The sequence below is a fragment of the Triticum urartu genome, chromosome 3 (genome assembly GCF_003073215.2).
Source record: "Triticum urartu cultivar G1812 chromosome 3, Tu2.1, whole genome shotgun sequence".
NCBI classification, from domain to species: domain Eukaryota; kingdom Viridiplantae; phylum Streptophyta; class Magnoliopsida; order Poales; family Poaceae; genus Triticum; species Triticum urartu.
The window spans coordinates 161,767,317-161,784,565 of NC_053024.1; positions in this window are offsets into that span (position 1 = coordinate 161,767,317).

The following is a 17,249-nucleotide window of genomic DNA, read 5'->3' on the forward strand; positions in this document are numbered from 1 at the left end:
TATTACTCCACACATCGACCACTATCCAGCATGCATCTAGAGTATTAAGTTCATAAGAACAGAGTAACGCCTTAAGCAAGATGGCATGATGTAGAGGGATAAACTCATGCAATATGATGAAAACCCCATCTTGTTATCCTCGATGGCAACAATACAATACGTGCTTTGCTGCCCCTACTGTCACTGGGAAAGGACACCGCAAGATTGAACCCAAAGCTAAGCACTTCTCCCATTGCAAGAAAGATCAATCTAGTAGGGCAAACCAAACTGATAATTCAAAGAGACTTGCAAAGATAGCCAATCATACATAAAAGAATTCAGAGAAGATTCAAATATTGTTCATAGATAAACTTGATCATAAACCCACAATTCATCGGTCTCAACAAACACACCGCAAAAGAAGATTACATCGAATAGATCTCCACAAGAGAGGGGGAGAACTTTGTATTGAGATCCAAAAAGAGAGAAGAAGCCATCTAGCTAATAACTATGGACCCGTATGTCTGAGGTAAACTACTCACACTTCATCGGAGAGGCTATGGTGTTGATGTAGAAGCCCTCCGTGATCGATGCCCCCTCCGGCGGAGCTCCGAAAAAGGCCCCAAGATGGGATCTCGTGGATACAGAAAGTTACGGTGGTGGAATGAGGGTTTTGGCTCTGTATCTGATCGTTTGGGTGTACGTAGGTATATATAGGAGGAAGAAGTACGTCGGTGGAGCAACAGGGGGCCCACGAGGGTGGAGGGTGCGCCTGGGGGGTAGGCGTGCCCCCTACCTCTTGGCCTCCCTGTTGGTTGCTTGACGTAGGGTCCAAGTCTGCTGGGTCTTGTTCGTTCCAAAAATCACGTTCCCGAAGGTTTCGTTCCTTTTGGACTCCGTTTGATATTCCTTTTCTCCGAAACCCCAAAATAGGCAAAAAAAACAGCAATTCTGGGCTGGGCCTCCGGTCAGTAGGTTAGTCACAAAAATAATATAAAAGTGTATAATAAAGCCCAATAATGTCCAAAATAGTAGATAATATAGCATAGCAATCAAAAATTATAGATACGTTGGAGACGTATCACTAGTTCATTAATGCACACGGTTCATCTCCGTCGCTTCCGGAAACAGTGTGCGCTGAGCCTATTGTGTGTTCCGTTATGATTGGCTAGAACCGCAGCCACATGGATCGCGCGTGTGCACCGTAGGATGCGCCGCGATCGAACGACAATCCACGTCCCTCACATCACACCCGTGCACCTGTAGCTGGATTGGATTTATATGCGCTAAATGCCTAGAAAATGCACATAATCCCCTGAATATGGTAAATGAACCAGGAAAAATGCCAAATTTGAACACGGTGATTTGCAGGGTGTATGTTCGTCGTAGAAAAAAACTCCAGGGCAAAGAATGAAGAAAATTTGGATCCCCCTTCAATCTTGGTGATTTCCCTCTCGAAAGCATGGAACTTCTTTGGTGATGGTTCGATTTATGACGGGCATGCATGACGCCATAAGCCAAACCTTCTCAAATTTTTACTAGGGCATGGTGAGGTCATACCATCGCACACCATGCCAGGCGTCATGTTTTTCAAGCATTTATTTCATTTTTAAGTTGAAAACCCAATAAACAAACATTTGTGGTTGACTATTGCCACACATTTCATCAAAATATATGTCCCTTCCTTGTAAAAGGCATGAGAAATTACTAAATGGCACGAGCATGGTTTTCCAGGCCGTTCTTGTGCACCCTTTCATGCAATGATTGTTTGAACTTGAATTATGTGCATTAATGCCTAAGAAATGCACATAATCCCCTAAATATGGCAAATGAACCCGGAAAAGTGCCAAATTTGAACACGGTGATTTGCAGGTCGTATGCTCATCATAGAAATAAAACTCGTGGACAAAGGACAAAGGAAATTTGGATCCCCTTCAATATTGGTGATTTCCCCCTCGAAACCATCAAACTTCCTCGGTGATGGTTCGATTTATGAAAGGCGTGCATCACGACATAAGGAAAACATTCTCCAATTTTTACTAGGGCATGGTGAGGCCCTACCATGGCACCACGCCAGGCGTCGTGTTTTCCAACCATGTGTTTCATTTTTTGTATAGTTGTTAACCTAGTAAACGACGCGTTCATGGTTGACTATTGCCACACATTTCCTTGAAATATATGCTCATTCCTTGTAAAAGGCATGGTAATGTAATAAATAACACGAGCATGGTTCTCCAGACTGTTCTTGTGCACCTTTTCATGCACCGACTGTTTGAATTTGAATTATGTCCATTAATGCCTAGAAAATGCACATAATCCCATAAATATGGTAAATGAGCCCGGAAAAATGTCAAATTTGAACATGTTGCATTTGAGGCGGTATGTTGATCGTTTGAAAAAAACTAAATGACAAACTAGGATGAAAATTTGGATTCCCCTTCAATCTTGGGGATTTCCCTCTCAAAAGCATGGAACTTCCTCGGTGATGGTTCGATTTATGAAGGGCGTGCATGACGACATAAGCCAAACCTTCTCAAATTTTAGCAAGGCATGGTGAGGTCATACCATGGCACCATGCCAGGTCTCATGTTTTCAAGCATTTATTTCATTTTTTTCTATAGTTGAAAACCCAACAAACAAACATTTGTGGTTGACTATTGCCACACATTTCATTGAAATATCTGTCCGTTCCTTGTAAAAGGCATGAGAATTTACTAAATGGCACGAGCATGGTTTTCCAGGCCGTTCTTGTGCACCCTTTCGCGCACCAATTGTTTGAACTTGAATTATGTGCATTAATGCCTAGGAAATGCACATAATCCCCTAAATAAGGCAAATGAACCTGGAAAAGTGCCAAATTTGAACACGGTGATTTGCAGGTTGTATGTTTGTCATAGAAAAAAACTCGTTGACAAAGGATAAAGGAAATTTGGATCCCCCTTCAATCTTGGTGATTTCCCCCTCGAAACCATGAAACTTCCTCGGTGATGGTTCGATTTATGAAAGGCGTGCATGAAGACATTTTTACGAGGGCACGGTGCGGCCATACCATGGCACCACACCAGGCGTCATGTTTTCCAAGCATGTATTTCATTTTTGTATAGTTGTTAACCCAGTAAACAACGCATTTATGGTTGACTATTGCCACACATTTCCTTGAAATATCTTCCCATTCCTGGTAAAAGGCATGAGAATGTACTAAATAGCACGAGCATGGTTTTCCAGACCGTTCTTGTGCACCTTTTCATGCACCGATTGTTCAAATTTGAATTATGTGCATAATTTAATGCCTAGAAAATGCACAGAATCCCCTAAATATGGTAAATGAGTTCAGAAAATGTCAAAATTTGAACACGTTGCATTTGAGGCGGTATGTTGATCGTTGGAAAAAACTGAATGACAAACTAGGACGGAAATTTGGATTCCCCTTCAATCTTGGTGATTTTCCTCTTGAAAGCATTGAACTTCCTCGGTGATGGTTCGATTTATGAAGGGCGTGCATGACGACATAAATCAAACCTTCTCAGCTTTTAACCAGGGAATGGTGAGGCCATACCATGGCACCATGCCAGGCGTCATCTTTATCAAGCACGTATTTCATTGTTCTATAGTTGATAACCGAGTAAATGACGCGTTTGTGGTTGACTATTGCCATGCATTCCATTGAAATCTCTGCCCATTCCTTGTAAAAGGCTTGAGAAATTACTAAGTACCACGAGTATGGTTTTTCCAGACCGTTCTTGTGCACCTTTTCAAGCATTAATTGTTTGAATTTGAATTATGTGCATTAATGCCTACAAAATGCACATAATACCCTAAATATTGTAAATGAACCTGGAAAAGTATCAAATTTGAACATGGTGATTAGCGGGGTTTATGTTCATCATAGAAAAAAACTCATGGATGAAGGACAAAGGAAATTTGGATTCCCATTCAATCTCAGGGATTTACTATCGCACACGATTCATCTCTATCGCCTCTGCGAACCGTGTGTGTTCACTGACACATGCAAAAGGAAAAAGGAAACCCCCGCCTTCTTCGTCCCCACTCATTCGTCGCGGGCTCCTCCGCCAACTCTGCACCCTAAGCTCGACGGCTATTGGCGGCGGGCGTAGGTTGCGCTCCAAATGGCATGAGATTTCTCCCCTAGCGCTTTCCGCCACCTATCTGCACTGACATTCTAGACTCTGGTCGACTGGGGTTTTCTGTGGGATTGGGCCGGGGATTTTTCTCATGGAGAAGGTAATCAAGCTAGCAAAATATTCACTCATCTCTTATCGCAGTCTGTCCGTCGTTGTTAATCAACCGGTGGAAATCACCATGGAATCATTTTTGTTCTAGTTGATTCGTGGGTGTTCATTCATGTGTCACAATGCAAGCACAAATCAGGCAACTGTGGTCGTGGCCAGTCGGAACGGAGTTCTATCTCACCATTCCGGATGACTTCAGGGAATGCTCGGTATGTTCAATCTCAACCTACCACGGTCGGTACGGCCTAAATTTGTGAACATATACCGTCTGTTGCTACATTATCTATATATTTGCATCAAATATTTGTCACATTATCTATTTTTAATTCTATATTTTTTTTACTTTGCTTTCATCTATATATTGATTTGTTCTATCAGTTACTCCCATATTTGCATCTTGCTCTGTTATTTCAATATATCTAATTTACGATCTTAATTTTCATTTCAAGCAGTACGTCCCTTGCTTTGCAAGAACAGGAGTAGAAGGAAATCTTGGGCTTTACTTTGTTGATGACTCCCAGGATGTCATATTGACAACGCAACATGGATTTACAATGACGGTTAGCATAAAACTTGATAAAGATGGTCACTCCTATTTTAATGCTGACCTTTGGAGAAAAAATTCTAAGTGTTATGAACTGAAAGCTGGCAATAAAATTCTAGTGCGTGCACCACAGCCTGGTCTAATTAACATGGATGTTTACTTCCCCAACGTCATCAGCCGATCAAAGTCTGATCGAGGTTAGTGTCCTTTCAACTTTCTCCATGTTGTCATATTACTTAGCAAAGTCGGGGTATTTGTTCTGACTAATTGGTGACTATTTAAGCAACCACTTGTGATTTCATATTCTAACTCCGTTCCTAGGCAGTAACAAATTATATTTACCAATTTATGCGCACTATATATGCTTCTGCCATGTTCTGAATAAATAATACCTTTCCACCTTTTAAGCAAGATATGTTGGATGCATAGTGAATGATCTATATGTTACTAAGCGTACCAAATTTCACTGGAAGGACTTGAAGCATGTCATAAACTTTGTTGATAATCTGAAAGTGATAGCACAGCGCATGAACACTGGATTTTGGATGGGATTAATTAGACCTATGGTGCACACACTGAACAAGACCAATTGTGTGCACAAAACACCGGTAAAAAGTCTTATTTTAATGTTGATGCTCATAAACTATATATATATATATATATATATATATATCTTCAACGATATGTTGCAATTAGTTTTTATTCTACATGTCAACAGAAATTGCCCCCTGTAGCAGTTCCTGGCTCGATTTCCCGGCATGGTCGAATTACACTTGTGCCTACTAATAATGCCAAAGTGATTGCAAGGTACTGCATTTCCCGCAGAAATGGAACCATTCAAATTAACAAGTTCTCGCTTCTCGTGGCAATGCATCCATATTGGAAAATTGGAGACACTGTTCTACTCATGCTCTACCAAGGCACATGAGGGCTCTTCCTTTTCATTGACGATATGCCGAGTCGCTCTGATCAAGTTGCTTCCAGTGGATAGTTGTGGTTGTTGGCCCTCAGCCTCTTAAAATGTGCTAGCTGTTACTATATGTGTCAAGTATGTAGATATGGACCATATGGTTGTTGGCCCTTAGCCTCTTAAAATGTGATAGTTGTTACTATGTTAAGTATGTAGATATGGACAATATGGTTGTCAAAACCGTGTTATGAAGATCCTCCTTTTGTCGAATAGTGTAACCACTATATATATGTTACTCAAATGTTGTTACCCAAGTTCATAAATTTTCATGGAAAGTATTAGTATCGTACATAGTTCATTGAGTTTAAGCGTGTGCCCGATGTCCAGAAGGCATTTGCATATTAACTGTCCATATTGCAAATTCACACACATTAACATAAGAAAACGTATGTGTAACATACTAATCATCGCACACGATTACTCGCAGACGCATCGTGTGCGATACTCCTAGCCATCGCAAGCAACTAGTTTGCATTTTTCAAAGTTTTTTGTACACACAGAATCGCACACGAACTAACTGTATTGACCGTCTGTGTTGTAATTTCTCATCGCAAACAGTTCATCCGAGTCGGCTGTTTGCCACGTATCACACACATCTTGTTTACATGACTCGTTTGTGTTCTTTTGGCTCATTGCAAACAGTTCATCCATGTGAACTGTATGCCGCATATCACACACATCTTGTTAAGTTGAACTGTTTCTGTTGTGTTCCCTAATCGAAAACAGTTCGTCCGAGTGAACCGTATGTCATATATCGCACACACATTGATATGGTTGCCCGTTTATGTTGTTCTACATCATCACAAACATTTTGAATGGGTTAACCGTGTGTCCTGCATCGCACACACATTGATATGACTGCCCGTTTCTGTTGTTCTGCCTCATCGCAAACAGTTTGAATGGATTAACCATGTGCCCTGCATCACACACGCAACTAAAATCTGAACCGTGTTTGATGGCTCCGCCATCACAAATGTTTTGCACCTTTTTTGATGGTTTTTTACACCATCGTTTGCGATTATTGCATCACACACAGTTTCGGCAAAAGGTATCTGATCGTAGTGTCGCGTTAGAAGTATCCTGTAGTAGTGTCATCCTCTTATAAAAAGCACCAGTTAGAGAGCACCACTGTCATTTGTATGCATTGTTACTAATTTATATTGAGTATGACTGTGACTGGATCTCTTTTACCATGAATTACAATGCCTAGTCAGTCCTTGATCTTCAGGGGTGCTCTGTATTTATGTTTTGCGGTCTCAGAAAGGGCTAGCGAGATACCATCTTGTTATATTATATCATGATTGTTTCGAGAAAAGTGTTGTCATCCGAGATTTATTATTATTGCTCGCTAGTTGATTATGCCATTGGTATGAGTAAATGTGAGACCTAAATGTTATTGTGAATATGGTTAGTTCATAATCTTTCTTGAAAACTTGAATGCTGTCTTTACATATTTGCAACAACAAGATCAAATAGAGTTTGTAAAAGTTTTTCTTTATCACTTTCAGTTTGTCAACTGAATTGCTTGAGGACAAGCAAAAATTTAAGCTTGGGCGAGTTGATGCGTCTCCATCGTATCTACCTTTTCAAACTCTTTTTCCCTTGTTTTGGACTCTAACTTGCATGATTTGAATGGAACTAACCCGGACTGACGCTGTTTTCAGCAGAATTGCCATGGTGTTCTTTTTGTGCAGAATAAAAAGTTCTCGGAATGACCTGAAACTTCACGGAGCCAAGTTTTGGAATTAATAAAAATATTGGCGAAAGAATCAGCAGTGGGGGGCCCACACCCTAGCCACAAGGGTGGGGGGCGCGCCCTCTAAACTTGTGGGCTCCCTGGACCTCCACCGACCTCAACTCCAACTCCATATATTCACTTTTGGGGAGAAAAAAAATCAGAGAGAAGGATTCATCATGTTTTACGATACAGAGCTGATAATCCCCAAGTGGAGGGAATCATCGTAGCAATTCCCAAAGGTGGAAGTGATAAGTATGGAGTGTCGAACCCACAAGGAGCTAAAGGTAAGATCAATATTCTCTCAAGCCATATCTGCCACTGATACGACTCTACGTGCACCGAACGTTTGCTTCCAACTAGAAACGAGAAATGAAACTACGTTGTGGGTATGAAGAGGATAACTTTGCATGGTATCAGAGAGATAAAATATAAAAGTAGGTGTTGTTATCATAAAGTTAGAATATATTACTAAATATTATAAATAGCGTGTGGAATAATGATGGATCGGTGTGCGGAATTGTCTTAGGCAATTGTTAACAAGACCGATAGTCGTCATTGCAATTTCATATGAGGGAGAGGCATAAGCTAACATACTTTCTCTTCTTGGATCATATGCACTTATGATTAGAACTCTAGCAAGCATCCGCAACTACTAAAGATCATTAAGGTAAAACCCAACCATAGCATTAAAGCATCAAGTCCCCTTTATCCCATACGCAACAACCCCTTTCTCGGGTTTATGCTTTTGTCACTCAAGAAACCCACTACAAGCGAATCATGAATGTATTGCAACACCCTACAGCGGGAATCCCTCCCGCTTGCGCGAGACGGAGGGCACAATAGGACATTACCAATATAAAACATACAACTCGTACCAATCTAGATCATTAATCAACCCAAAGACAAAGGATATCTACTCAAAACATCATAGGATGGCAACACATCAATGGATCATAATATGTGGCATAAAGCACCATGTTCAAGTAGGGATTACAGTGGGGTGTGGGAGAGTGGACCGCGTAAAAGAGATGAGGGTGGTGATGATGATGGTGATGTTGATGAAGACGATCACCGCGGTGATGATTCCCCTCCCGATGGCACTCCGACGCCACCGTGAGAGAGGAGGAGAGGTTCTCCCCCTTGTGCTTCCTCATCCATGGCCTCCCCCCTAGATGGGGAGAGCTTCTCCCTCTGGTCCTTGGCCTTCATGGTGATGATGGCCCCTCCGGGATCCTCCTCCATAGCCTCCGGTGATGATGGCCCCCTCCGGCAGGGTGCCAGAGAGGGCCTAGATTGATTTCTCATGGCTACAGAGGCTTGCGGTAGTGTAACTTCTCATCTAGGTTATTTTCTGGGGGTTTCTGTATTTATAGGAATTTCTGGCGTCGGTTTCACGTCAGGTGGGTCTCCGAAACGTCCACGAGATAGGGGCCCACGCCCAGGGGGTAGAGGCGCCCCCACCCTCGTGGACAGCTCGGGACTCTTCTGGCCCAAATCTTTTACTCTGGGGGCTTCTTTTGGTCCATAAAAAATCGTCAAAAATTGGCACGTCAATTGGACTCCGTTTGGTATTCCTTTTCTGTAAAACTCAAAAACAAGGAAAAACAGAAACTGGCACTGGGCTCTAGGTTAATAGGTTAGTCCCAAAAATCATATAAGCATATAAATGCATATAAAACATCTAAGATGGATAATATAGTAGCATGAATACTTCATAAATTATAGATACATTGGAGACGTATCAGCATTCCCAATAGATAGGATGGATAATATGATAGCTGTCAGTTGGTGCAGTTCTAAGCAAAGCGTCGTAGCGGGACCTACATGCGAAACGGAATACATAGCTGCTTCGGAAGCATCAAATGAAGGAGTCTGGATGAAGGAGTTCATGTCCGATCTAGGTGTCATACCTAGTGCATTGGGTCCAATGAAAATCTTTTGTGACAATACAGGAGCAATTTCCTTGGCGAAGGAATTCAGATTTCACAAAAGAAGCAAACACATCAAGATACGCTTCAACTCCATCTGTGATCAAGTCAAGGAAGGAGACATAGAGATTTGCAAAATACATATGGATCTGAATGTGGCAGACTCGTTGACAAAGCCTCTTCCATGAGTAAAACATGATCATTACAAGACTCCATGGGTGTTATAATCATTACAATGTAATCTAGATTACTGACTCTATTGCAAGTGGGAGACTGAAGAAAATATGCCTTGGAGAAAATAATAAAGTTGCTATTTATATTTCCTTATATCATGATAAATGTTTATTATTCATGCTAGAATTGTATTAACCGGAAACTTGATACATGTGTGGATACATAGACAAAACACCGTGTCCCTAGTAAGCCTCTGCTAGACTAGCTCGTGAATCAAAGATGGTTAAGTTTCCTAACCGGGGACATGTGTAGTCATTTCATGAACGAGGTCATATCATTAGGAGAATGATGTGATGGACAAGACCCATCCGCTAGATTAGCATATTGATCATTCAGTTTATTGCTATTGCTTTCTTCATGTCAAATACATATTCCTTCGACTATGAGATTATGCAACTCCTGGATACCGGAGGAATACCTTGTGTGCTATCAAACGTCACAACATAATTGGGTGATTATAAAGATGCTCTACAGGTATCTCTGAAGGTGTTTGTTGGGTTGGCATAGATCGAGATTAGGATTTGTCACTTCGAGTATTGGAGAGGTATCTCTGGGCCCTCTCAGTAATACACATCATGATAAGCCTTGCAAGCAATGTGACTAATGAGTTAGTTATAGGATGATGTATTATGGAACGAGTCAAGAGACTTGCCGGTAACGAGATCGAACTAGGTATGAAGATACCAATGATCGAATCTCGGGCAAGTAACATACCGATGACAAAGGGAATAACGTATGTTGTCATTACGGTACGACCGATAAAGATCTTTGTAGAATTGTGGGAACCAATATGAGCATCCAGGTTCCACTGTAAGTTATTGACCGGAGAGGTGTCTCGGTCATGTCTACATAGTTCTCGAACCCCTAGGGTCCGCACACTTAACGTTCGATGATGATTTTGTATTATATGAGTTATGTGATTCGGTGACCAAATGTTGTCCGGAATCACGAATGAGACCACGTACATGACGATGAGTCTCGAAATGGTCGAGAGGTAAAGATTCATATATTGGACAATGATATTCGGACACCCGAAGTGTTTTGGGGGTACTGGGTACATATCGGGTCACCGAAAGGGGTTCTGGGCATCCCCCGACAACTACATGGGCCTAATGGGCCAAGAAGAGGACAGGACAGCCCCTAGGGGCTGGTGCGCCCCATGTAAGCCAAAATAAGGGGGGAAGGAAAGAGGGGAAGAGAGAAAGGAAGGGGAGAAATTTGGCCTCCCCCTTCCTTCTCTCCTCGCTCCTCCTTCCTTCCCCCTCCGAATGAATATGGAAGGGGAAGGCCGAATTGGGAGGCGCCCAAGTACGATTCATCCTACTTGGGGCACCCCCTTGGCTGCCTCTCCTCCCCTCCAACCTATATGTATGAGGGGCACCGCTAGAACACACGATAACATCTGTTAGCCGTGTGCGGCGCCTCCCTCCACAGATTACACCTCCGGTTATATCTTCGTAATGTTTAGGCGAAGCCCTGCGTGGATCACTTCACCATCACAATCACTAGGCTGTCGTGCTGACGGAACTCTCCCTCGACACTTTGCTGGATCAAAAGTTTGAGGGACGTCATCGAGCTGAACATGTGCAGAACCCGGAGGTGCCGTACATTCGGTGCTTGATCGGTCGGAACGAGAAGAAGTTCGAATACATCAACCACGTTGTCAAACGCTTCCGCTTTCAGTCTATGAGGGTACATGGACACACTCTCCCCCTCTCGTTGCTATGCATCTACTAGATAGATCTTGTGTGTGATGGGGAACGTAGCATGCAATTTCACAAAAAAAATCCTACGATCACGAAAGATCTATCTAGGAGATGCATAGCAACGAGAGGGGGAGTGTTGGGGAGATGACTATTGGATATGACCCACCCAGGAGGGGCCGGGTTATCCCAATGGCGGTTCATAAGCCAAGCCCATGAAGATGTCGAAGATGGCGGTTCATGTAGTAGGTTTGGTAAAGGGACCAAAGCCGTAAGGGGCCGAACCAGTATAAACTCCTTGTGTCCTTTATCCCATTTTAACCCCTTTAAGCTAACTACATCGCAATGGTTCCACAACTAAGTCCTTCCACTAGGACATCTGGAGTGACAATTCCACGACAGTTGGCGCCCATTGTGGGGCCTGCGCACGGTGTTTTTGAGTTCTTGAAGGACAACTTTGAAGGGATCAAGGGATACGCTGTGGGCCGGATGACCAAGAGTCGTCGCGGCAAGCTCTACATCGACGACGCAGGCTGGGGCCCCGAGGCAAGCTCAATTGAGTACGGGTACCGGGTCCCCTTCGGCGGAATCTGTTGGATTTCGGGTTCCGGCAAAACCCTTGAGGTTCAAACACTAGGGTGCGCATGAAGATATCTCCCCCTCTAGCTCTTTCCCTCACCACAATCTCAAGTCTTAGCATGTCGAACTCGCAGAACAAAGGGACACAAGATTTATACTAGTTCGGGCCACCGTTGCGGTGTAATACCCTACTCCAGTGTGGTGTGGTGGATTGCCTCGTGGGATGAGGATGAACAGTTACAAGGGGAAGAACGGCCTCCTGAGGAGAGGTGTTCTTGTGCTTGGCGAGATTGTGTGGTGTCTGTTGGTCTGAATGATCCTCTCCCCTTTGCTTAGGTGGTGGCTAGTCCTATTTATAGAGGCCCTAGTCCTCTTCCCTAATATTGAGCGGGAAAGGATCCCACAATGTCCAAGTTTGAAGGGGGACAGCTAGTACAAGTTATCCTGACAAAAGTAGTCTTCGCCTGCCAAAGGCTGTAGTGGTGACACCATCTTGGGCACCATGACGACCTCCATCCTGCCGTCCTGCTGGTCTTGGTCTTATTGCACCGATATGGAAACCTTTGCTTGATGCCTCGGGACTCCGCGCATGAGCTTGCCTCTTTAACACCAAAGAGGAAACGAGGACACTGCGCACGCTGGTGCGTGCCTGGTGCCCGCCTGGCCTTGGTCGTCATGGCTTACGTCACGGGGACCTCGCGAGGTCTCCCTTGCCTTGATCTCTTCGCCCCTCGCGAGCCAGCCTGGTGAGGCTGCAACCGAGGAGGTCTTGCGTCGTCTGCCTCATGAGGGCTGGCCACTCGCGAGGGTCTTGAGTGCTTGCTGGTGAAGATGGGCCGCACAGGGCCGCTGGTGGAGCCACGACGTGGACCGCAGGCAGGCAAGTCTGGGGAACCCCCGTTCCCAGAACACCGACAATAGCCCCCGGGCCCAAGGCGCGCTCGGACTTGGCTTCGAGGCGAAGCCAGGGGGAAAGTGCGGGGCGCCGCGGGCCCTGATGTCTACTACACAACCTTCTTCTTGTAGACGTTGTTGGGCCTCCAAGTGCAGAGGTTTGTAGGACAGTAGCAAATTTCCCTCAAGTGGATGACCTAAGGTTTATCAATCCGTAGGAGGCGTAGGACGAAGATGGTCTCTCTCAAGCAACCCTGCAACCAAATAACAAAGAGTCTCTTGTGTCCCCAACACACCCAATACAATGGTAAATTGTATAGGTGCACTAGTTCGGCGAAGAGATGGTGATACAAGTGGTATATGGATAGTAGATAATGGTTTTTGTAATCTGAAAATATAAAAACAGCAAGCTAACTAATGATAAAAGTGAGCATAAACGGTATTGCAATGCGTTGAAACAAGGCCTAGGGTTCATACTTTCACTAGTGCAAGTTCCCTCAACAATAATAACATAATTGGATCATGTAACTATCCCTCAACATGCAACAAAGAGTCACTCCGAAGTCACTAATAGCGGAGAACAAACGAAGAGATTATGGTAGGGTACGAAACCACCTCAAAGTTATTCTTTCCAATCAATCCGTTGGGCTATTCCTATAAGTGTCACAAACAGCCCTAGAGTTCGTACTAGAATAACACCTTAAGACACAAATCAACCAAAACCCTAATGTCACCTAGATACTCCAATGTCACCTCAAGTATCCGTGGGTATGATTATGCGTTATGCGTCACACAATCTCAGATTCATCTATTCAACCAACAAATAGAACCTCAAAGAGTGCCCCAAAGTTTCTACCGGAGAATCACGATGAAAACGTGTGCCAACCCCTATGCATAGGTTCATGGGCGGAACCCGCAAGTTGATCACCAAAACATACATCAAGTGAATCACGTGATATCCCATTGTCACCACAGATACGCACGGCAAGACATACATCAAGTGTTCCCAAATCTTTAAAGACTCAATCCGATAAGATAACTTCAAAGGGGAAACTCAATTCATTACAAGAGAGTAGAGGGGGAGAAGAAACATAAGATCCATATATAATAGCAAAGATCGCAATACATCAAGATCGTGCCAAATCAAGAACACGAGAGAGAGAGGGAGAGAGAGAGATCAAACACATAGCTACTGGTACATACCCTCATCCCCGAGGGAGAACTACTCCCTCCTCGTCATGGAGAGCACCGGGATGATGAAGATGCCCCCCGAAGAGGGATTCCCCCTCCGTCAGGGTGCCGGAACGGGTCTAGATTGGCTTTCGGTGGCTACGGAGGCTTCTGGCGGTGGAACTCCCGATCTATTGTGCTCCTCGATCGTTTTAGGGTATATGGATATATATAGGCGGAATAAATACATCAGGGGAGCCATAAAGGGCCCAGGAGGGTGGAGGGCGCGCCCAGGGGGGTGGGCGCGCCCCCTGCCTCGTGGCTTCCTCATTGATCCCCTGACATGCACTCCAAGTCTCCTGTATTGCTTTCTTTCCAAAAATAAATTTTCCGAAGGTTTCATTCCATTTGGACTCCGTTTGATATTCCTTTTCTTCGAAACCCTAAAACAAGGAAAAAAAGAAACTGGCATTGGGCTCTAGGTTAATAGGTTAGCCCCTAAAATCATATAAAATAGCATATAAATGCATATAAAACATCCAAGGCAGATAATATAATAGCATGGAACAATAAAAAATTATAGATACGTTGGAGACGTATCAGCATCCCCAAGCTTAATTCCTGCTCGTCCTCGAGTAGGTAAATGATAAAAACAGAATTTTTGATGTGGAATGCTACCTAACATATTTATCCATGTAATTCTCTTTATTGTGGCAAGAATATTCAGATCCATAAGATTCAAGACAAAAGTTTAATATTGACATAAAAATAATAATACTTCAAGCATACTAACCAAGTAATCATGTCTTCTCAAAATAACATGGCCAAAGAAAGCTATCCCTACAAAATCATATAGTTTGGCTATGCTCCATCTTCACAACACAAAGTATTTAAATCATGCACAACCCCGATGACAAGCCAAGCAATCTTCACGCAATACATGAGCGTGAGCCATGGACATAGCACTATAGGTGGAATAGAGTGGTGGTTGTGGAGAAGACAAAAAGGGGAAGATAGTCTCACATCAACTAGGCGTATAAACGGGCTATGGAGATGCCCATCAATAGATATCAATGTGAGTGAGTAGGGATTTCCATGCAACGAATGCACTAGAGCTATAAATGTATGAAAGCTCAACAAAAGAAACTAGTGGGTGTGCATCCAACTCGCTTGCTCACGAAGAACTAGGGCATTTTGAGGAAGCCCATCATTGGAATATACAAGCCAAGTTCTATAATGAAAGATTCCCACTAGTATATGAAAGTGACAAAACAAGAGACTCTCTATTATGAAGATCATGGTGCTACTTTGAAGCACAAGTGTGGTAAAAGGACAGTAGCATTGTCCCTTCTCTCTTTTTCTCTCATTTTTTATTTTTTTATTTTTTTATTTGGGCCTTCTCTTTTTTATGGCCCCTTTTCTCTTCTTTTTTTTATTTGGGCTTCTTTGGCCTCTTTTATTTTTTTATTTTCATCTGGAGTCTCATCCCGACTTGTGGGGGAATCATAGTCTCCATCATCCTTTCCTCACTGGGACAATGCTCTAATAATGATGATCATCACACTTTTATTTACTTACAACTCAAGAATTACAACTCGATACTTAGAACAAGATATGACTCTATATGAATGCCTCCTGCGGTGTACCTGGATGTGCAATGACTCATGGGTGACATGTATGAAAGAATTATGAATGGTGGCTTTGCCACAAATACGATGTCAACTACATGATCATGCAAAGCAGTATGACAATGATGGAGCGTGTCATAATAAGCGGAATGGTGGAAAGTTGCATGGCAATATATCTCGGAATGGCTATGGAAATTACATAATAGGTAGGTATGGTGGCTGTTTTGAGGAAGGTATATGGTGGGTTTATGGTACCGGCGAAAGTTGCGCGGTACTTGAGAGGCTAGCAATGGTGGAAGGGTGAGAGTGCGTATAATCCATGGACTCAACATTAGTCATAAAGAACTCACATACTTATTGAAAAAATCTATTAGTTATCCAAACAAAGTACTACACGCATTCTCCTAGGGGGGTAGATTGGTAGGAAAAGACCATCGCTCGTCCCCGACCGCCACTCATAAGGAAGACAATCAATAAATAAATCATGCTCCGACTTCGTCACATAACGGTTCACCATACGTGCATGCTATGGGAATCAAAAACTTCAACACAAGTATTTCTCATATTCACAACTACTCAACTAGCATGACTCTAATATCACCATCTCCATATCTCAAAACAATTATCAAGTATCAAACTTCTCATAGTATTCAATGCACTTTATATGATAGTTTTTTTATATCCATCTTGGATGTCCATCATATTAGGACTAAATTCATGACCAAAGCAAATTAACATGCCGTTTAGGACTCTCAAAATAATATAAGTGAAGCATGAGAGTTCATCTATTTCTTCAAAATAAAACCACCGTCGTGCTCTAAAAAGATATAAGTGAAGCACTAGAGCAAATGACAAACTACTCCAAAAGATAAAAGTGAAGATCAATGAGTAGTCAAATAATTATGCAACTATGTGAAGACTCTCTAACATTTAAGAATTTAAGATCTTGGTATTTTATTCAAACAGCAAGCGAAACTAAATAAAATGACACTCCAAACAAAACACATATCATGTGGCGAATAAAAATATAGCTCCAAGTAAAGTTACCGATGAACGAAGACGAAAGAGGGGATGCCTTCCGGGGCATCCCCAAGCTTTGGCTTTTAGGTGTCCTTAGATTATCTTGGGTGTGCCATGGTCATCCCCAAGCTTAGGCTCTTTCCACTCCTTGTTCCATAATCCATCAAATCTTTACCCAAAACTTGAAAACTTCACAACACAAAACTTAAAGTAGAAAATCTCGTGAGCTTCGTTAGCGAAAGAAAACAAAAGACCAATTCAAGGTACTGTAATGAACTCATTCTTTATTTATATTGGTGTTAAACCTACTGTATTCCAACTTCTCTATGGTTTATAAACTATTTTACTAGCCATAGATTCATCAAAATAAGCAAACAACACACGAAAAACAGAATCTGTCAAAAACAGAACAGACTGTAGTAATCTGGATCAAACATATACTTCTGGAACCCCAAAAATTCTAAAATAAATTTCTGGACCTGAGGAATTTATCTAGTAATCATATTAAAAAATAATTAACTAAATTTCACTTTCCAATAAAAATGGCAGCAAATCTCGTGAGCGCTAAAGTTTCTGTTTTTTACAGCATGATCGCAAAGACTTTCGCCAAGT